General features: G+C 38.4%; 1 protein-coding gene across 4 annotated transcripts in view; it reads right to left on the bottom strand.

Moving 5' to 3' along the window:
• Window positions 1–22,966, bottom strand: part of LOC134486850 (uncharacterized) — a 216,729-nt gene that overhangs the window by 55,766 nt on the left and 137,997 nt on the right. Inside the window, exon 2 of one of the 4 annotated variants that reach the window (XM_087659603.1) lies at window positions 9,047–9,093. The exons of the other annotated variants lie outside the window; for them this stretch is intronic. The gene's annotated coding sequence lies outside the window, so the exon portion shown is untranslated. The remainder of the gene's footprint in view (window positions 1–9,046; window positions 9,094–22,966) is intronic. 4 annotated transcript variants of the gene reach the window in all.

Genomic DNA, 22,966 nt, shown 5'->3' with positions numbered 1-22,966 from the left:
CACACCTATGGTCATTGGATTTTGGACAAAGGAGCCAAAACCATCCAATGGAAAAAAGATAGCATTTTTAGGAAACCGTGCTGGTTCAGTTGGAGGTCAGCATGTAGAAGAATGCAAATTGATCCCTTCTTATCACCATGTACAAAGCTTAAGTCCAAGTGGATCAAGGAGCTCCACATCAAACCAGACACACTCAAACTAATAGAAAAAAGTGGGCACTGGAAAAAATTTCCTGAACAACACACCAATGGCTTATGCTCTAAGGTCAAGATTCGCCAAATGGGACCTCATAAAACTGCAAAGCTTCTGTAAGGCAAAGGACACTGTGGTTAGGAGAAAATGGCAACCAACAGATTGGGAAAAGATCTTTACCAATCCTACAACTGATAGAGGACTTATATCCAAAATATACAATGAACTGAAGAAGTTAGACTGCAGGGAGACAGACACCTCTATTAAAAAATGGGGTTCAGAGCTAAACAATGAAATCACAGCTGAGGAATGCCGAATGGCTGAGAAACACCTAAAGAAATGTTCAACATCTTTAGTCATAAGGGAAATGCAAATCAAAACAACATTGAGATTCCACGTGACACTAATCAGAATGGCTAAGATCAAAAACTCAGGTGACAGCAGATGCTGGCTAGGATGTGGAGAAAGAGCAACAGTCCTCCATTATTGGTGGGATTTCAGACTGGGACAACCATTCTGCAAATCAGTCTGGAGGTTCCTCAGAAAATTGGACATTGAACTACCTGAGGACCCAGCTATACCTCTCTTGGGCATATACCCAAAAGATGCCCCATCATATAACAAAGACACATGCTCCACTATGTTCATAGCAGCCTTATTTATAATAGCCAGAAGCTGGAAAGAACCCAGATGCCCTTCAACTGAGGAATGGATGCACAAAATATGGTACATCTAAACAATGGAATACTATTCAGCTATTAAAAACAATGTAGAGCGCTTACCTAGGAAGCGCAAGGCCCTGGGTTCAGTCCCCAGCTCCAAAAAAAAAAAAAACAAAAAACAAAAAAAAACAAAAAAAAACAACAACAACAAAAAAAAAACAATGACTTCATGACATTCTTAGGCAGATGAATCAAGACAGAAAATGTCTTCCTGAGTGAGGTAACCCAATCACAAAAGAACAAATATGGTATGCACTTACTGATAAGTGGATATTAGCCCAAAAGTTCAAATTGCCCAAAATACAATCCACAGACTACATGAAGCTCAAGAAGTGGGATGACCAAAGTGTGTATGCGACAGTCCTTCCTAAAAGGAGAACAAAAGTATTCATAGGAGAAGATATGGAGACAAAGTTTGGAGAAGAGATTGAAGCCCCACCTGGAGATTCAGCTCATAGACACACAGCCAGCAAACCCAGACAATATTGCTGATGCCAAGAAGTGCATGCTTACAGGAGACTGATATATCTGTCTCCAGAGAGTCTCTTCCAGAGCATGTCAAATGCAGAGGTGAATGCTAACAGCCAACCATTAAAGTGAGAACAGTGTCCTCATCAGAGGACTTAGAGAAAGAATTGAAGGAGCTGAAGGGGTATTTAACTACATAAGAACAACAATACCAACAACCAGAGCTTCCAGAGATTAAACCACCTCCCAAAAAGTACACATGGACTGACCCATGGGTCCAGCTACATATGTAGGAGAGGATGGCCTTATTGGGCACCAATGGGAGGAGAAGCCCTTGGTCCTGCCAAAGCTGGATCCCCAATGTAGGGTAATGTCAAGGAATGGAGCAGGAAATGGTGGTTGGTTGGTGGAGGGCACCCTTACAGATGAAGTGGGTGGGGTGTATGTTATAGGGGGTTTATGAATGGGAAACCTTATTCTTTAATTTTTTTTAAAGTCCAGCCTTTATCCTCCTCTAGGTCTGCCTTCTGACTGACTGTTCTCATCCCATACCTCCTCCCCAAGTCTCCAAGTGAATGACCCCCATCTACCTCCCACCACCCCACCAGACTTCCTCACTCCCCGGGGCCTCAAGTCTCTCTAGGGTTTGATGCATCGTCTCTCACTGAGGCCAGACCAGGCAGTCCTCTGCTGTATATGTGTCTGGGGCCTCTTATTACCTGGTATATGCTGCCTGGTTGGTGGCTCAGTGTCTGAAAGATCTTGGGGGTCATAGTTGAGACTACTGGTCTTCATATGAGGCCACCTCTTCCTCAGGATCTTTCAGGTTTTCTCAATTCAACCACAGGGATTCCAGTCCACTGGTTAGGTGGAAGTATTTGCATCTGACTCTTTCAACTACATGTTAAAGTTTTATTTTTTAATTAGATTTTTTCCATAGACTATATTTTATCCGGTTCCATCTCCATAAATACTCTTTCTTCCTTCCCACCTTTGTGCCCACTCAACTTCATATTACTTCTCTCTCTCTCTCTCCAAAGCAACAACAACAATAACAAAACAACAAAAGATAAAATAAAACCAACCAAGCAAGCAAGCAAAAACCAAGTAAGAAAAAAATTACCCCCAAACAGACAAACACACAAACACACCACATATAAAACAAAACAAGGCAAAAAAACTCCAAACGACCTAGAAAACATGGAGTGTGTTTTGGGTTAGTCAACTGTAGGCTTACTAACTCCTTGGTTTTCATAAGATGTTCTATACATCCTTAGTTTTGGTTACCACATCCTTTATTTTCTCCTTTTCCTTATTTTCCAATACTCATCCACCTTTGTACTAGAATCCCCAGAATATCCCTTCTGCCTTCATAGCATGTTTTTAGTGTATTTGCTGATTGTTGATTTTTTTAAATACAAACTTTAGGAAACCACCTCATAATTCTGTTTGCACTTTCATAAATTTCTTATTTACTTTATGTTATGTTGATTTTTCTGTAATTTAAAAATATAATTTTTTTATTATTTTGTTGTTATTTTGAGTTAGGAATTCATCTTCCCAAGGCTGTTCTTGATCCTTATATCTCCATCTCCCTGAGGTTTTAATTACAAGTAGACATATCTGGCCCATCAATTATCACTTGGAAGATGTCCATCATACTTATTTTACATGTGATAATTTTTAATCCTACTGTCTGTTTTTATATGTGTGTGTGTATGTGTGTGTGTCTTTCATGTACTGTTTCTGTTGTCTTTTGTTCATGATGTTCACTGAGTTTCTTGTTCAGCAGCTACAAAAAATATCTGAAGCATGTACCCACAGCAATAATTTTCATAGGAATCTGAGAAAGACATTCAGTGACTTGGAACATGACTGGTCTAGTTCTGGTTTACTTATATTGTAAATGTGGCCCTGTCAGTGTTGACAGCTAGGTTCTAAATCTTCACAAAAATATCTTCCTTTCTCTCTTTGAGAGACACTCTTAAGGAGACTGACACAAAAGTATCCAGAGAACAGACAGCTTTATAAGATGAATTAACAGAGATTATTAATATTGTTATTGATTTTATTTTTTTTTCATATGAAGCATCCTTTCACACAGACTAGCCCTACTCTTTATGGCTCTGTCTCCTGAGCACTTGGATTTCTGGTATTTGACACTGTGACTACAACAGAGTTAACAAATTTATTTGTAGCCTATAGAAGTACAGAGAGTCAGAGATAATCAAATGGTAAGAATTGGAGTGTGGTGACAGAGGAAGAGAAGATGCCTGCGTCCCAGTTAAAAGATCTGTGTGGATCTTGACTGTGCTACATACAGAATTATTACCTGATGATGGTGTTGTTACTAGGGCTAGACATGAGGTTTGAGTAAGGGAATCCAGTGGTCAGAGGTTTCCTGTGGCCACCACAAACATTTTCTCCAGAGACACTGTCTCATGAAGCCTAATAATAATAATGGTAATATAAAAATACTAAGTTGCCCAGAAGTATTTTCTAGTGTTAAGCAAAATTTTATGTCATCACACTAAAATGATAAAGCCTCAAAAATCTCAGTATAGATCTGCTAATATCAATAACCCATAACTTTTAATCATAACCCATATTCATAATTATCAATTTTCTGGATCTTTTTCAGGGTCATGCAGTGCATTTACTTGTAATGTCCTTTTGTTCTGAAATGATTTGTCCCATTGTTTGTTCATTTAATATTTTGAAAGTTTCATTTTTAATAATCCAGTCTTAAGGTTAGGGTCAGCATGTAATAAAATGAACCTATTGTACACTATGAGATATATGAATTTAACAAATATGTACACCTTTTCAAGCATAATTGTGCAAACTAGTTTTATGTTAACTGTCAGAAGGCAAGATGAGAGAATCTTAACTGAGAAATTGCTTCAATAACAAGGCTGTTAGCAAGCTTGTAGTGCATTTCTTTAACTGCTGACTGATGTGGGAGAGCCCAGCCTATTGTGGGTATCACTCCTGGAATGGTGGTGTTGCGTATGGTAAGAAAGTAGGCTGAGCAAATTATGGGAAGCCAGACAGTAAACTGCACTCCTTCCTTACATCTGCATCAGACTGTGCTGACCAGCTTTTGCCCAGAGTTGCTCTTGCCCTGACTTTTCTCAATTGTGGATGGTGATGTAGAAGTTAAGCAAATAAATTCTGTCTTTCACAACCTGGTTTGTTCCATGGTGTTTTATCACAGCAATAGAAACCATCAAACTAAAATAGCAATTTTGTTACCCCTTTAATTTCTTTTCTGCACATTTACCCACACCCGGCCCTGAACAAGAAGACACGTGCTCTCTTGTACTGTAAATGAGTTTGGCCTAGTGCAAAGTGGCTTGTTCTATGTACAGATTTGTGATTGGCTTTGTATTTCCCTGCGTCTTTCCCTATTATTGTTGTCCCTGTGATGTTTTCATTAACTCAAGCTTATTTTGTACGTCAGGGTTTCATTTTCCTTCTTAGAAAGCTCTTTTAGGTTGCACAAATATTCTACAATATTTCTCCACTCACATATGAACAAATGAGTTTCTAAATTTTAACAATTATGAATTTTTGGCAATTATTAAAGTTGTCATTTATTTATGTGCAAGTCACTATGTAAACATGCATTTTATTTCATTTTAGTAATTATCTTTTCTGACCTGTTGTCTGTTGGGTTCTTTCTTCCATTTGCCCGTATTCAACATTCACACATGATTTTTTTCTTTGTACTTATGAGAATTTTTTTTGGCTATCTAATGTGCATTTCCATTCCAAATATATTTTACCTGTTCTGTCTCTGCTCCCGAAAACACTGATTTAATTCATCTTCCTTGTTTCTTTTACATTCCTACATAAGCTAAACATGAATATTAGATTTCTTCTCATCTTAAGGCACTGACATATTTTGCTAAAGACTGATCCCTTTGAAGTCTCAGTCCCATGTATTTAAGGTGGGTTTCATTCTTTCCTTCTTTGACAGAACCTCATTTACTGATACCAGCCTCAAAATTGCTGTGTATTGAAGGTTAGCCTTGCACCTTGAATCCTCCTACCTTCATCTCCTCAATCCTGGGAATACACATGTGTCCCACTAGGCCTGTATGGATTTAATGTTGAGGAACTCCATTTTGAGACATTCTTTTGTCAGAGTTCTCTACTGGGGATAAAACTGGTTGCAATCTCTAACAATCTGAGCTTTGATCCAAACCCTGATAATATGTCAGCATGAGTAAAAATCTGATTTATGTTGATTTTTACAAGAAGATCTTATTTATTACATAATTATTTTGTAACTTCTGCTTTTGCTACATAGCTCTAGCTATGTAGAACACATGGTCTTCCTGTTTCAGCTTTTAGCTAATTTGCTCTGTGTTCTAATTTATTTTTTTAGATTTTGCAGCATTTAACATTTTTTAAAGAAGGGTATTTATCTCCTGTAATATACCACCCTGTAGATTACCATGTTTCTGTGAAAGCCCTTAGCTAGGATGTAGGGAAGGGGAAAGGATAGAAAAGTCCAAAATTTTAGTGATAATCCTTCATCTGTTATTGACTTTCAAATCTTCCCTTTGTTCTTAAAACTTGGACATCTGAGACCATGTCCTCCTGTGTGTCCCACACATCTGTTTTTACTTTTATCCTAGTACTTTTATTCACAAGATATAAGTGGGAGAGTGAGTTCACCATACAGTAATTCCCTGAAAATACTGAAAATCAGTTTTCCCTGATGGCCAAAAATTGTAAGTATGAAATAAGATGGAGATTTTGTTGTGACAAGGAGACCATCTTTTTTAATGTGCTTAGGGAAAATCACTTTAGTGATGAACTTATGATAATAGTTACATATTCTGTCTACATGGGTGAATAGAATTTTTAAATCATGACTTATTTCAGTTCAAAATTCTCCAGTTGTCCATTGTTTTTGTTCTCTAGTGCCTTTAACATAATGAAATACAATGTAAAGGAAGGTGCATGTATGTTCTTGACTAAAACAAGACTAGACAATATTAATTGTGGTAATTCATACAGCTGTATTTGTGGGAAGAAATTTTGGATAAACTCCTTGATTGACTCTCCAGTAAGTGTTAAAGGTACAAAAATGAAATGTCCTGATTCTCATTTGTTTCCTGTAATACTTCATGACTCCTTAAAATACATGTTTTTATTATACAATTTAGTCTGCTGTGCAAACAGAGACATTCTCAAAGATTTTGGGAATGTTCTCTGGAATCAGACTTGACCAAGCATAAGACATCTTCCTTCCCAGTGGAGACAAGACCGATCTTCTCTGGTGCATGGAAAGGCTTTGCCCCATAGCCTGGAGAAATCTGTTCTGTTTGCTTAAGCTCCCATAGAACTAAATAAAGAACCCTAGTAAGCGGCCTGTATTTCTTTTTTATTGTTATTTTAATTATTTACATTTCAAATTTTATCCCCCTTCTCAGTTTACCCTCCATAAACCCCTTCTCACCTCACCTGTCCCCACTGCTTCTATGAGGGCGATCCTCCCACTCTCTCTCAACTCAGTGCCCTAACATTCTGCTATGCTGGGGCATAAAGCCTCCACAGGTCCAAGGGGCTCCTCTCCCACTGATGCCAGATAAGGTAATCCTCTGCTACATATGCAGCTGGAGCCATAGGTTTCTCCATGTGTTCACTGTAGTTGGTAGTTTAGTGCCGGAGAGCTCTGGCTGGGTTTTGTTGTTGATATTGTTCTTCCTGTGGGATTGCTAACTTCTTCAGTTCCTTCATTCCTTCCCAAAACTCCTCTATCCAGGTCCCTGTGTTTAGTCCAGTGTATGGCTCCATGTGTCATCATCTGTATTGGTCAGGCTCTGGTAGAGAGCTTTTGAGGGGACAGCTATACCAGGCTCCTGTCAGCAAGCACTTGTTCGTATCAGCAATAGTGTCTAGGTTTGGTATCTGCAGATGAGATGGAATCCTTGGTGTTTTCTGTATGGTGTTTCCTTCAGTGTATGCTCTACTTTTTGTTCCTGCATTTACTTTTAACAGGATCAATTCCAGATTAATATTTTTGAGGTGGGTGGGTAGCCCCATCCTTCATTCAGGGATGTGCCTATCCACTAAATATGTTCTCTACAGGTTCTCTCTCCCTTTTTTGAGAATTTCGGCTAATGCCATCCCTATCAGATCCTGGGAATCTGGCATCTGGGACTATTTAGTGGCTACTCCCAGTTCCCCATCCCCCACTGCTACATGCATTCGTTCAATTTCCTCACCCTCTGTACTCCAACCCAGTTTTTACCCACACCTTATCCTGCCTTCCTTTTTCCTCTCCCACTCCTCTCCCTCCCAGACTCCTCTTTCCCTTTACCTCTTAGATTATTTTCTTTCCCCTTCTGAGTAGAACGGAAGCATCCACACTTTGGTCTTCCTTCTTCTTGGATTTCATATGGTCATATGGTTTGTAAGTTTTATTGTGGATATTCTGAGCTTTTATCTTTTCCTTTTTTGATACCATCCACTAATCAGTTAGTGCATATAATGTGTATGTTTTGTAACTGGGTTACATCACTCAGGATGATATTTTATCTCATTATGAGTAAAATAATTCATCTCAATTGAAAGCACACTTAGGAGGTAAAATTTAGCCCTTCACATCCGATCTTCCCTGCTTGCTGAGTCCTCTGGAGTAAGCCAAGCTACCCTGGCCAGCCTCCTATACCAGGTACAACTAGGATTCCCCACCTACTACCTTGCCCACCTTCATCAAAACTGTGGCTTCTGAACCACACAGACCGGCAGATCCTGAACCATACAAACCTGTGGATCCAGAATCATACATGACAAGGATATCCATCAGAGACTAGCCAAACCAGGAACATCTTTTTTAGAAAGAGCAGAATCATTAAAGAAAGATAGGAATTGAAGCCATAAAGAAAACAGAAATTTAGAGCATCCTGGAAATGGAAAACCTAGTGAAGAGAACAGGAACAACAGATACAATTATCAACAATAGAGTACAGGTGATGGACAAGAGAATCTCACATGTAGAAAATACAGTAGAAGAAATTGAGACACCAGGAAAAAGAAAATGTTAACTCTAAGAAATTCCTGACACAAAATATAGAGAAATCTGGGACACCATGGAGAGAACTAACCTAAGAATAAATGGAATCGAAAAAGGTTAAGAGTCCCAGCTCCAAGGCCCAGAAAATATTTTCAAAAAATCAGGGGAAAAATTCCCCAATAAGAAAGGGATACCTATAAGAGATAGATATTACCTCAGAATAAACGGATGAAAAAAAAAGTTTTCTATGCAAATGGATCAAAAAAGCAAGCGGTAGTAGCCATTCTAACATCTAATGAAATAGACATTCAGACAAGATTAATAAAAAGAGATATGGAATTACACTTTGCTCTCATCTAAGGAAAAATTTACCAGGATGATATCTCAATTCTGTAAAATACACCCCAAATACAAGGGCACCAGTATGTGTAAAAGAAACTTTGCTAATGTATGAATCCCAATTTGAAACCTACACATTAATATTGGGAGACTTCAAGACCCAGCCCTCATCAATTTATAGGTCTTCCAGACAAAAACTAAACAGATAAATAAAGAAATTAACAGACATTATGAATAAAATGGTCTTAACAGTCAACTATAGAATATTCCACTCAAACACAAAATACAATACCTTTTTCTCAGCACCTCATGGATCCTTTTCCAAAGTTGACCACATAGCTACAAAGCAAACATCAGCAAATACATGAAAATTGAAATAATACCTTGTATCTTATCAATCATGAATTAAAGCTGTATGTCAGCAGAAGAAACACCAGAAAGTTGATACATTCTTTTTTAACAAAGTTTTTTATTAGATATATTTCTTTAGTTACATTTCAAATGTTATTCCCCTTCCTGCTTTCCTGTCCATAAGCTCCCATCCCCCCATGCAGGTATTCACCATATACATCCCCTTATTGCCCCCCATATTCCCCTGCACTGGAGGTCCAAACTTGGCAGGATCAAGGGCTTACCCTTCCACTGGTGCACCAACAAGGCTATTCTCTGCTACATATGGAGTTGGAGTCCTGGGTCAGTCCATGTATAGTCTTTTGTTAGTGGTCTAGTCCCTGGAAGCTCTAGTTGGTTGGCATGGTTGTTTTTATGGGGTTACAAGCTCCTTTACCTCTTTCAATACTTCCTCTAATTCCCCACAAGGGGTCCTATTCTCAGTTTGGTGGTTTGCTGCTACATTGACCTCTGTATTGTACATGCTCTGGATATGTCTCTCAGGAGAGATCTATATCCAGTTCCTTTCAGCATGCATTTTTTAGCTTCATTAATCTTATCTAGTTTTGGTGGCTGTATATATGTGGGCCACAAGTGGAGCAGGCTCTGAATGGCCATTCCTTGAATCACTGCTCTAAATTTTGTTTCCATTTCCCCTCCTATGGATATTTTTCCCCTTTTAAGAATGAATCTTCTTTTTTGTAGCACCTATCACCTAACAACAGAAATTGATTAAGGGCAGAGGATCCTCCTTGTCCAAGTAGGAATTTGGTGGTCTTGATCTTGTGTAGTTGCATATAGGTAACTACAGCTGATGTGAGTTCATTAACTAGGTCATCTTCACATGTCAGCATTTCACAGAGCTTTTCTGCATGAGCTGTCTCTTACTTTCTTTCTACTTCCTATTCCCTGCTAGTCTCTGAGTTTTGGTGGTTGTGTTTGGGGTAGAGGGTTATGATAATTGCCCTATAGTGTTGAGCATTATTTCCTACTGGGACTTTGACCAGTCCTGTTGCTTGGTACTGACTGTTGCCTTCTACAAGATGAAGCTTATTGTCCAAGACTCAGTGTATATCAGTATGGTAGTTTGAATATGTTTGCCCCAGGGAGTGGCTTATTAGAGTGTGTGGCCTTGTTGTAGAAGTGTGCCCTGGTTGGAGCAAGTGTATCAATGTTGAAATGGACTTTGAGAAATTTCCCTTAGCCATGCAGAAGTCAAATTTCTCTAGTCTGTCTTTGCATCAAGATGTAGAACTTTCAGCACCTCCTCCGGTCCCACATCTGCCTGGATGCTGCTGCATTCCTACCTTGATAATGGAATGAATCTCTGAACATATAAGCCAGTCTGAATTAAATATTGTCCCTTATAAAAGATGCCTTCTTCATGATGTTTCTTTCCAGTAGTAAAAACCCTAAGACAGAAGTTGGTATCAGGAATAGGGCATTGCTGTGATAGGAATGAAGATGGTTTTCTTTGGAAGAGTGTAGATTTGAGGGATGGGGATTTCAGAAGTAGTGGAATGTTTTAAGCAGGGCTTAATAGACTATCCTACTAGTAATATGGAAGACTGGTTTTTCGGGTTTTTTTTTTTGTTTGTTTGTTTGGTTTTGCTGAGAGTGATTTGAACTGTGAAGACTTGGTCTAAGAGGTATTGGTGGAGAAGAATTTTAGTATATGGCCCAGAGACTGTTTTGTGATATTGTAGTGAAGAATGTGACTGCTTTTTGCCCATGTCCATAGTGTCTAACTGAGGCTAAGTTAAAGAGATTAATATTAATTGATTCGATGAAGGAAGTTACACACACACACACACACACACACACACACACACACACACACAGAGAGAGAGAAGAGGCTTTATTCTCTGGTTTAGTCTCATGAAGAGAATTCTGATCAAGCAAGAAAAAAATAAAAGGCAAAAAAAACGAAGTGTGTGGTTCAAGGAACAATAAAAGGACAGGAGGAAGTAAAATGGATCTGCAGCCTGGTCTGAGGAGATAAAGAGATTAAGTGAGTGGTGCTCTCAGGGCCAGTTCCCATTTAGCTAAGGTTGTTGTTATTTTTGCCATTGAACAGGGAATAGTTTGGACTTTTAATATGGAATGAACTACAGTCTAGAAACCGAGGGCACACTTGTGATCTAGATCTTGAGCCTGAAAGATACACACTTTTTATCTACATCTTGAGGAACAGGGTCCATGGAAAGCTTAGGACCAGGCTTGGTGGTACACCCACCTTTAATCTCAGAAGACTACCAGCCAGGGAAAGAACAAGTTCTAGGTTTAGAAAAGTTTATGTCCAGGCATGGTGGTATATGCCTTTATCCTAAGCATTCAGGGTGCAAAGTCATGTAGATCTCTGAGTTAAAGGTCAATCTACAGAGCAAGTTTCAGAATAGTCAAGCTCACGCAGTGATGGAGTTGGAAAATACAGAGTATGTAATCAAATAAAGAGGAGGGACATGTTCTAGCACCACATAGTAGTTGAACTGGGTAGCTTCAGCCATATGGATGTGGCTATAGAATAAAGAATAAAAGAAACTACTGGAATACTTGATGCTGGGTAGGTGGACCTAAGAAAACAGAAGTGATTAAGAAGAAATTCACATCACTGTGATGAAATCTGGGAAGAAATCTCTTAGTGCACAAAGAAGCTGTGTTTGAGAGTGCCAAGGTTGTATTTCATGATGCAGATGGATTTGGTAATGTGTAAGAATCACCCAGGCAATACTGGTTTTGAAGATAAGAAGTGTTCACGGAGAGCAGCTGAGACTTGGCCCTATAAGAGACCAAAGAAGGCCATTGGTACACGGTGCATCATTTGTTGCAGTTGATGGCAGAGGTCCTAAAAAGAAACAGTGGTTTGGCACCATAAACAGAGTCTATGAGAGGCTATTGGAGAGGCCAGCAGAAGACCCTAGAACATTGAAGATGCAAGAATCATGGGATGCCTACCAAGAACAGCAGCAACAGCAGAGTGGAGTCAACCACAACCTATAATGCTACGAAGGGTAGCAAGCCCTCTGAAGGTACACATAAAATCACAAGTGGATCCCAGATATTGGAACAAGCTGTGAGTTAAAGAAAACTGCTAACAGGGGTTGGAACCAGCCCAGGAGAAAGAAGACTGTTGTAGTCAACAAAGATGAAAAGGGACTCAGAGTTCTGAAGAATGCTTTGTTATCAGACAAGGAGATGCAGAACTTGGATTGCCTAGCTAATTTCCTATCTTGCTTTAGTCTAGTATTTCCTGTATATAGAACTTTGGAAAGGTATTACATGTCCTGTTATGTCAAAGGTATGTGATCAGTTGTTTGATTTTGATTTTATAGGAGATACTTTTAAGTGATTGAATCTCAGAGAAGACTTTGAACTTTTAACATTGTTGAGACTGCTATAGACAATGGGGACTTTTGATGTTAGACAAATGCATTTTGCATTATGCTATGCTTATGTATGTCTGTCCCTCATAGACTCATGAGTTTGGAGACTAAGGAGTGGGGGTGTACTTTAAGGTCCTTCTCCTAGCCACGTGGAACCCAATATTCTCCTGTCTGCCTATTGATGAAGATGTAGAACTTTTGGTTCCTCCTCCAGCCTGGATGTTGCCATGCTCCCATCTTGATAATGGACCTGTAAGCCAATCCCAATTAAATGTTTTCCCTTATAAGATGTGCTTGATCATGGTGTCTTCGTAAACCTGAAACCTTTACCAGGTCTGGGCAATAAAAATAAATGATGAATAATGGAATTGTCCACATGACTGTGTAACAAGAATTATAGAATATTCTGCCCTAGCGTCCGTGGTCTCTCCAGTTATGTGCTTTTCACTTAGTTAGAATTTAAAACATGACATCCCTCATGTGGTGTTTCAAATCCTTTTACAAAGCAATTACTTAACCTCTCACAATGGTTCCACTGGATATACTCTGCTTTTCACGTATTTACCTAGGTATGGTAGGAGTAATGTCATTGATACATTTTCTCCTACCAACAGGCTACAATGCACCTTTGACCCTTTGAAAGCTAGCCAATGGAAAGATGTTTCCTGATTAATTTGAGATTAAATCTTTATGTCTTGGTGCCACATTGTTCTGTGTCTTTAGCAATTGGGTGTTACCATGTAGCTGTGGTGAATAAGCAAATCTAGAGGCAATAGCCTATGCTGAGTGGGAGACCTCTGTGGACCCTGCCTTGCACTTCAATTTTCATTTAATAACTCATGCTTCTGTGGTTTAATTCTTCTTAACAGTCATATTTTAATTTTATGTTTTTAGATGTTTGAATACAGAGTTTCTCTGTGTAGTCCTGATTGTGCTGAAACTTACTCTGTAGACCATGTTGACCACAGTGTCAGAGATATGCCTGTCTTCAACCCTGAGTACTAAGATAGAAGGCAGGTAATACCCCACACCCAGGTCTATTTTGGTCTTCTATTTGCATTTTTCATAGACTATGTTGTGATAAGTTTTTCCAACCCCACACCCTCCTAGATCCTCCCCAACTTTCTTACCCACCAAATTTCATGTTCTTTCTCTCTCGTAATGAACAAAAACAACACAAAATGTGAAAATGAAACAAGGAAACAAACTAAGAACACAAAATAAAGCAAATATTGGAAAAAAAAACCTACAGCAAACAAAAAACACAACCCACCTTAGAAACTTGGAGTTTCTTTTGTGTTGTCAATTATGACCTTACTAACTAGTCAGTTGCCATAAGGTATTTTCATATATCTTTTGTTTTGGTTAAAGCTTCTTTTTTTCTTTTTTTTTTAATTATATTTTTTATTACATTTCTTTTTTCCCCTCCATCTTTATTAACTTGGGTATTTCTTATTTACATTTCAATTGCTATTCCCTTTTGCAATTTCCAGGCCAACATGCCCCTAACCGCGCCCCCTCCCCTTCTATATGGCTGTTCCCCTCCACATCCTCCCCCCATTAGCGACCTCCCCCTAACCATCACTTTCACTGGGGGTTTAGTCTTGGCAGGACCAAGGGCTTCCCCTTCCACGGGTGTTTTTACTACGCTATTCATTGCTGCCTATGCATTTGCAGCCCAGGGTCAGTCCAAGTACAGTATTTGGGTAGTGGCTTAGTCCCTGGAAGCTCTGATTGGTTGGCATTGTTGTTCATATGGGGCCTCAAGTCCCTTCAAGCTCTTTCAATCCTTTTTCTGATTCCTTCAACAGTGGTCCCATTCTCAGTTCAGTGGTTTGCTGTTGGCATTCACCTATGTATTTGTCATATTCTGGCTGTGTCTCCCAGAAGGGGTCTACATCCGGTTCCTGTCAGCCTGCACTTCTTTGCTTCATCCATCTTATCACGTTTTGGTGGATGTGTATATATGGGCTCTATACCCATGTGAGGCAGGCTCTGAATGGCCATTCCTTAAGTCTTTGCTCCAAACTTTGTCTACATATCTTTTCCTATGAATACTTTTGTTCCCCCTTCTAAGAAGGATGGAAGCATCCACATTTTGGTTGTCCTTCTTGAGATTCATGTGGTCTGTGGATTCTATCTCGGGAAATCCAAGCTTTTGGGCTAATATCCACTTATCAGTGAGCACATAAAATATGTGTTTTTATAATTGGATTACCTCACTCAGAATGATATTTTCTAGTTCTATCCATTTGCCTGTGAATTTCCTAAAGTCATTGTTTTTAATAGCTGAAAAATACCCCATTGTGTAGATGTACCACATTTTCTCTACCCATTTTTCTGTTGTAGGACATCTGGGTTCTTTCCAGCTTCTGGCTAATATAAATAAGGCTGTCATGAACATAGTGGAACATGTATCCTTGTTACATTTTGGATCATATTTTGGGTATAGTCCAGAAGTGGTAAGGCTTGGGTCTCAGGGAGTACTGTGTCCAATTATCTGAGGAACTTCCAGACTGATTTCCAAGGTGGTTATACCAGCATACCATCCCAAATATCCTCACCAGCATCTTTATCACCTGAATTTTTGATGTTCATCATTCTGACTGGTGTGAGGTGGAATTTCAGGGGTTTTTTTGATTTGCATTTCCCTGATTTGGACATTTCTTTAGGTACTTCTCAGCCATTTGATATTCTTCAGCTGAAAATTCTTTGTTTAGCTCTGTACCCCATTTTTAATAGGGTTATTTGGCTCTCTGTAGTCTAACTTCTTGAGTTCTTTGTTAATATTGGATATTAGCCCTCTATCAGATGTAAGATTGGTAAAGATCTTTTCCCAATCTGTTGGTTGCCGTTTTTTCCTAATGACAGTGACTTTTGCCTGACAGAAGCTTTTCAATTTAATGAGATCCCATTTGTCAATTCTTGATCTTAGAGCATAAGCTATTGTTGTTCTGTTCAGGAACTTTTTCCCAGTGCCCATGTGTTCCAGGTTCTTCCCCACTTTTTCTTCTAATACTTTGAGTGTATCTGGTTTTATGTGGGGGTCATTGAGCCTCTTGCACTTGAGCTTCATACATGGTGATGAGACTGGATCGATTAGCATACTTTTACATGATGACCTCCAGTTGAACCAACACCACTTGTTGAAAATTCTATCTTATTTCCACTGTATGGTTTTAGCTCCTTTGTCAAAGATCAAGTGACCATAGGTATATAGGTTCATTTCTGAGTCTTCAATTCTATTCCATTGATCAATCTTCTTGTCTCTGTACCAATACAATGCAGTTTTTATCACAATTGGTCTGTAAAATAGCTTAAGGTCAGGGATGATGATTCCCCCAGAAGTTCTTATATCATTGAGGATAATTTTCGCTATCTTGAGATTTTTTTTTATTCCAGATGAATTTGAAAATTGCTCTTTCTAACTCTGAAGACATGAGTTTTAACTTTGATGGGGGGTTGCACTGAATCTGTAAATTGTTTTTGGTACAATCTCTATTTTTCCAATATTAATCCTGCAAATCTATGAGAATAGGATATATTTTCAATCTTCTAAGTTCTTCAATTTCTTTCTTCGGAGACTTTATGTTCTTGCCATACAAATCTTTCACTTGCTTTGTTAGAGTCACACCAAGGTATTTTAGGTTATTTGTGACTATTGTGAAGGGCATAATTTCCCTAATTTCTTTCTCAACCTGTTGATCCTTTGAGTAGAGGAAGGCTACTGATTTGGTTGACTTAATTTTTTATCCAGCCATTTTGTTGAAGCTGTTTTTCAAGCTTAGTAGTTATCTGGTGAAATTTTTTGATTCACTTAAGTATACTACCATATCATCTACAAATAGTTATATTTTGACTTCTTCCTTTCCAGTTTGTATCACTTTGACCCTCCTGTGTTGACTGAATGCTCTAGCTAGGAGTTTAAGTATTTTATGGAATAAGGAGCGAAAGAGTGGGCAGCCTTGTCTAGTTTCTGAGTTTAGTGGAATTGTTTCAAGTTACTCTCCATGTGGTTTGATATTGGCTACTGGTTTGTAGTATATTGCATTTACTATGTTTAGGTATGGGCCTTGAATTCCTGATCTTTCCAAGACTTTTAACATGAAGGGGTGTTAAGTTTTGTCAAATGCTTTCTCAGCATTTAATTAGAGGATCATATGTTTTTTCTTTGAGTTTTTTTTATATTGTGGATGCATTGATGGATTTTTATATATTGAACCACCTCTGCATCCCTGGGATTAAGGCTTCTTGATTATGTTGGATGATCATTTTGATGTGTTCTTGGATTTGGATTGCAATAACTTTTTTGAGCCTTTTGGTATCGATATTTATAAGGGAAATTGGTCTGAAGTTATCTTTCATTATTGGGTATGTGTGTGGTTTAGCCATAAGCATACTTGTGGCTTCATAGAAGGAATTTGGTAGTTCTCCATCTGTTTCTATTTTGTAGAAATTTGGAGAGTATTTGTAAGAGGTCTTCAATGAAGTTCTCAAAGAATTCTGCATTGAATCCACCTGTTCCTCGTCTCTTTTTGTTTGGGAGACTTTTAATAACTGCTTCTATTTCTTTAGGAATTGTGGGATTGTTTAGATGGTTTATCTGATTTAACTTTAGTACCTGATATCTGTCTAGAAAATTGTCCATTTTGTCCAGATTTTCAAGTTTTGTTGAATATAAACTTTTGTAGTAGGATCTGATGATTTTTTAAATTTCTCCAGAATCTGTCGTTATATCCCCCTTTTTATTTCTAATTTTGTTAATTTGAGTATTGTGTTTGTGCTCCTTGGTTAGTCTGGCTAAGGGTCTATCTACCTTGATGATTTTCTCAAAGATCCACTTCCTGGTTTTGTTGATTCTTTGTGTATTTCTTTTTGTTTCTCCTTGATTTATTATTTCCTGAGTTTGATTATTTCATGCTGTCCACCCCCTTTGGGTGTATTTCTTCTTTTTGTTCTATAGCTTTTACATGTGCTGTCAAGATGCGAGTGTATGCTCTCGCCAGTTTCTGTTTGGAGGTCCTCAGAGCTTGGAGTATTTTTCTTAGCACTGACTTTATTGCGTCCAATAAGTTTGGGTATGTTGTGCCTTCCTTATCATTAAATCCTAAAATATCTTTAATTTCTTTATTAATGTCTTACCTGACCAAGTTATCATCTAGTGGAGTGTTGTTCAACTTTCATGTGTATGAGGGCTTTTTGTCATTTTTGTTGTTATTGAAGACCAGCCTTTGCCCGTGGTTTTCTGATAGGCTGCAAGTGATTATGTCAATCTTGTTTTGTCTGTTGAGGCCTGTTTTGTGACTTATTATATGGCCAATTTTGGAGAAGGTACAATGAAGTGCTGAGAAGAAGGTATATTCTTTTGTTTTAGGATGACATGTTCTCCAGATATCTGTTAAATCCATTTAGTTAATAACTTCTGTTAGTTTCTCTGTGTCTCTCTTTAGTTTCTGTTTCCATGTTCTGTCCATTGTTGAGCATGGTATGTCAAAGTCTCCCACTATTATTATGTGAGGTGCAATATGTTCTTTGAGGTTTAGTAAGGTTTCTTTTATGAATGTAGCTACCCTTGCATTTGGAGCATAGATACTCATGATTCAGAGTTCATCTTGGTGGATTTTTCCTTTGATGAATATGAAGTGTCTTTTTTATCTTTCTTAATAACTTTTGGTTGAAAGTCGATTTTATTACATATTAGAATGACTTCTCCAGGTGGTTCTTGGATCCATTTTCTTGGAAAATTGTTTTCCAGTCTTGTAGTTTGATGCAGTGTCTGTCTTTGTCTCTGTAGTATTTTTCCTGTATGCAGCAAAATGCTGGATCCTCTTCATGTATTCAATCTGTTAGTCTATGTCTTTTTATTGGGGGAATTGAGTCCATTGATGTTAAGAGATATTAAAAAATAGTGATTGTTGAATCCTGTTATTTTTCTTGATAGAGGTGGAATTATGTTTGTGTGGCTCTTTTTTGTTTTTTGTTTTTGTAAGATGTTTACTCTCTTGCTTTTCCTATGGTGTGGTTTCCCTCCCTGTATTGGAGTTTTCTGTCTATTATCCTTTGTAGGGCAGAATTTGTAGAAAGATATTGTGTAAATATGATTTTGTCATGGAATATCTTGGTTTCTCCATCTGTGTTAATTGTGAATTTTGCTGGATATAGTAGTATAGTGGGCATTTGTTTTTTCTTAAGTTCGGTATAACATGTGCTATGTATCTTCTGACTTTCATTGTTTCTGATGAGAAGTCTGTTCTAATTCTGATAGGTTGCCTTTATATGTTACTTGACCATTTTCCCATACTGCTTTTCATATTCTTTTTTTGTTTTGTGTATCTGATGTTTTGACCATTATGTGACAATCTATTTGGAGTTTTGTAAGCTTCTTGTATATCTATGAGCATTTCTTTCTTTAGGTTAGGGCAGTTTTCTTCTATTATTTTGTTGAAGATATTTACTGGCCCTTTAATTTGGGAAACTTCCCTCTCTTCTATATCTAATATTCTTTGGTTTGATCTTCTCATTGTGTTCTGCATTTATTGGATATTTTGGGTTAAGAGCTTTTAGCGTTTTGCATTTTCCTTAACAGTTGTGTCGATGTTTTCTATGATATCTTCTACCCCAAGATTTTCTCTTCTATCTCTTGTATTATGTTTGTGATGCTTGCTTCTATGACTCCTGAGCTCTTACTTAGGTTTTCCATCTCTAGTCTTGTCTCCCATTGTGATTTATTTATTGTTTCTATTTCCATTTTTAAATCCTGGATGGTTTTATTCAATTCCTTCACCTGTTCAGTTGTGTTTTCCTACAATTCTTTAGGTGACTTTATGTTTCTTATTTAAGGGCTTCTACTTGTTTACCTGTGTTGTCCTGTATTTCTTTAAGGGAGTTATTCTTGTTCCTCTCAAAGTCCTCTATCATCATTGTGAGATGTGATTTTTAAATCTAAATCTTGCTTTTCTGGTTTGTTGGGATATCTAGTATTTGTTTTAGTGGAAGAACTGGGCTCTGATTGTGCCATGAAGTCTTGGTTTCTGTTGCTTGGTTTCCTACACTTGCCTCTCACCATCTGTTTATTTCTGGTGTTACCTAGTCTTGCTGTCTCTGACAGTGGCTTGACACTCCTGTCAGCCTGTGTGTAAGCATTCCTGGAGACTGGCTTTCTCCCAGTGGTATCTGGGCACACCTGTGTGTCAGTATTCTGGATATTAGCTTTCTCCCAGTGTGATCTGGATACAGACAGTTGTGTCACAGGATCAGCTCCAGATGAAGGCAGAAGTCAGAAGTATCCTAGTCCTTACTGCTGCCAGGTTCCTGTGTCCTCAGAACTCCTGCTGGGTCCCTCAGATCAGAAGTGCTGGTCTCACCTCTGCTCTCAGGTTTGTCAGGGAGATCAGATTTCAACTCTGAGTGAAGGCAAAGACTGGAAGGCTCCTGTTCCTGACTGTTCCTAGGTTCCTCTTTCCAGAGGGCTCCATATGGGGTACTCTTGGGTCAGAAATGTGAAGAGAAGTGGCATTCTTTCCTGAGCTTTCAGGATTGTCCACACCTCTGAGAGTTCAACTCACTCCCAACAAGATATAGGTACAGAGAGTTGTTGGACCAGGTCAGCTCTAGGGACAGGCAAGAATCAGAAAGATCCTGTCCCAGACTGATCCTGGGTTCCTATATCCTAAGAGCTCCAGGTGGATCCCTAAGAGCAGAAGTGTTGGCCTTACCTCTGCTCTCAGGCTTGTCACAACTCCTAGAGACTGGCTTTCATCTCCAGCTCCAGGCAGAGACAGGAAGCAAATACGTTGTGTACTTTTATTTTTATCTCTCTATCAACTATCTATCTATCTATCTATCTATCTATCTATCTATCTATCTATCATCTATCTTGGTAAATATTCAGAGGTATGATATTTGTTTTCCAGTGTTTAGTGAAGATTTGTTTCTTATGGAACTTGTACCACATCACCCCTCATTTTCACCAACATTTGATTATATCATAGTCTTGAGTTTATTTCATCTGGACGGATTGATGATTTATTAATTCTCTGATATCTAATGATACCAACAATCTTTTCATGTATTTGTAAGTCACTCCCACATTTTTGTCTTAAGCATCTGCTCATATGAGCTAATTTCTTATTAAATTTTTCTGTCTTCAAATTGCCAGAAAATATACATGTATACATACATACACATGTGCGTGCACGCGAGCGCACGTGCGCGCGCACACACACACACAATGTGGAATCAAAACCATTGATAATATATCAGAACAAGTTCCTACTGTCTAGTTCAGCATTTTCTGGAATACATCATTTAATAACAGATAATTTAACCTTCCATTGAACATTGACTGAGTATGTTTCTCATGCTTTCAACATATGTCTTTGACTACATTAAATTGAAGAGATTTTATCTGGTATTTTTTTCAGAAATTATGTAGTTTTGACATACACATTTAGATCAAATAATTTTAATTTTTTATTCAGAAATATTTTGGTGTTTCTTTGGTTATATATCTGTGTGTGTGAGTAGAGGTTTTTACTTAAAGATGCTCCACCACATCACAAGGACATCTGCTCAACTATGTTCCTAGCAGCTTTATTCATAATAGCCTAAAATGTGAAACAACTTAGATGCCTCTCAGCTGAAGAATGAAGAAATGTGCTACATCAACACAATGTAACACTACTCTGCTATTAAAAACAAAAACATCATGAAATTTGCAGGTAAATGAATGGATCTAGAAAATAACATCCTGAATGAGGTAAATCAGTTCCAAAAGGAAACATATGGTGTGAACTAATTTATGGGTGGATGTTAGCCATAAATACAGGATACTTATACTACAATCAACAGATTCAAAGAAACTAAGTCACAAGAAGAATTCAAGTGAAGATGCTTGTATTTCACTCAGAAGGGGAAAATATACATCAGCAGTGGATGAATGGAGGAAACTAAATGTGAGAATTGGTAAGGAGGCTAATGGGAATGGGGATCCAGTGTGGTGTAGGAAATGATTGAGAGAGAGAGAGCGAAAGGAAATCAGTTGGGGTGGGGCATCTCCGGGAATGGCCAGAGATCTGGGATGGGAAACGCATTTGTTTGTTTATGAGGATGCTGCTATTTGAGATTCTAATAACTGGGTATATGAAGATTGAAGTGGCCACTTCCTGCAGATAGATGGGACTTCCACTGGAGGGAAATGGACACCCAACATACTGACAACACTTTTGACCTAAAGTTTGTGAAGCTTACAATCTGGACAGGAACAAAGATGGAATAGAGATGAAGGGAATAGCAAACCAATGAATTACACAACTTGAGACCCAACCCATGGGCATGAGGCACACCCTGATACTACTAATGGTACTGTTCAGATTGCAGACTGAAGCCTAACATAACTGTCTTATGAGAGTCTTCATAGAGCAGCTGATGGAAACAGATGTAGAGTCCCCACAGTCAAATATTAGGCAAGACAAGGGAGTCTTGTAGAAGAGTGGAGAATAGGATGAGGGAGCCTGAGGGTTCAAGGACACCACAAGAAAACATACATAGTCAACCAACCTTGACACATGGGACCTCACACATACTGAACCACCAGTCAAAGAGCACGCAATGGCTGGACTCTAGACCCCTATACATTATTAACAGATGTCCAACATACTTTTAATATGAATCCTTAAGAATTATAGTGAAGGCTGCTGCTATTTTGTTGCTTATCTTTGAGTCATCTTCCCCAACAAGGACTGCTTTGTCTAGCCTTAGAGGAAGAGGATGTGCCTGCTGTAACTGGAGGTGCCAGGGCAAGTTCTTACCCATGGTGGGATTCCCCTTCTCTGAGGAAAATGGGAAGTGTAAATGGAAGGAGGAGCTTGTAAGGGCATGAGTTTGAGAAGTGGAAAGAGTGGTGAATAATTAAATAAATTATTGAAAAAAAAGAAAGAGAAGTAATAGCTAAACCTGAACCATGGAGCAAGCCAGAAAGAGATCTTCTCTGTGGTTTCGGTTTTGAGCCCTCACCTAAATTTTGTTCTGTATTCTTTTAACATACAGTAAGAGTATCTGAAATGCAATAAACCATTCTCTTCAAAGTATGGTTCACTGTCCAGGATGAGACAGAGGCCTAGGATAAGACAGAGGCATCCAAGAATCAATGGATGTGAGTTAGCTGTGACATACTGCATTAGGTATGTGGAACAGGCTTCTGAGGGCCATTTGAATTTAAACTAGTAACCTTATGTCAACATATATAAGGATTTATGAGTTCTGCACATGCTGTAAGGTTAACTATAGTCAAATCACAATGAAGAGTGGAAGACCCATTTATTTGCTTGATCGTGACTGATATCTCAATATTTGGAGTAATTCCAGAGACTTTGTTTCTCATTGAGGGAGATGACAACCCAGTGTTTGTTAAGTCCACAAGGCTGTGTCCCTCAGTAGTT

This window comes from Rattus norvegicus, chromosome 4 (genome assembly GCF_021556685.1).
Source record: "Rattus norvegicus strain SHRSP/BbbUtx chromosome 4, alternate assembly SHRSP_T2T, whole genome shotgun sequence".
NCBI lineage: Eukaryota > Metazoa > Chordata > Mammalia > Rodentia > Muridae > Rattus > Rattus norvegicus.
This window is presented reverse-complemented; position numbering and strand designations above follow the sequence as displayed.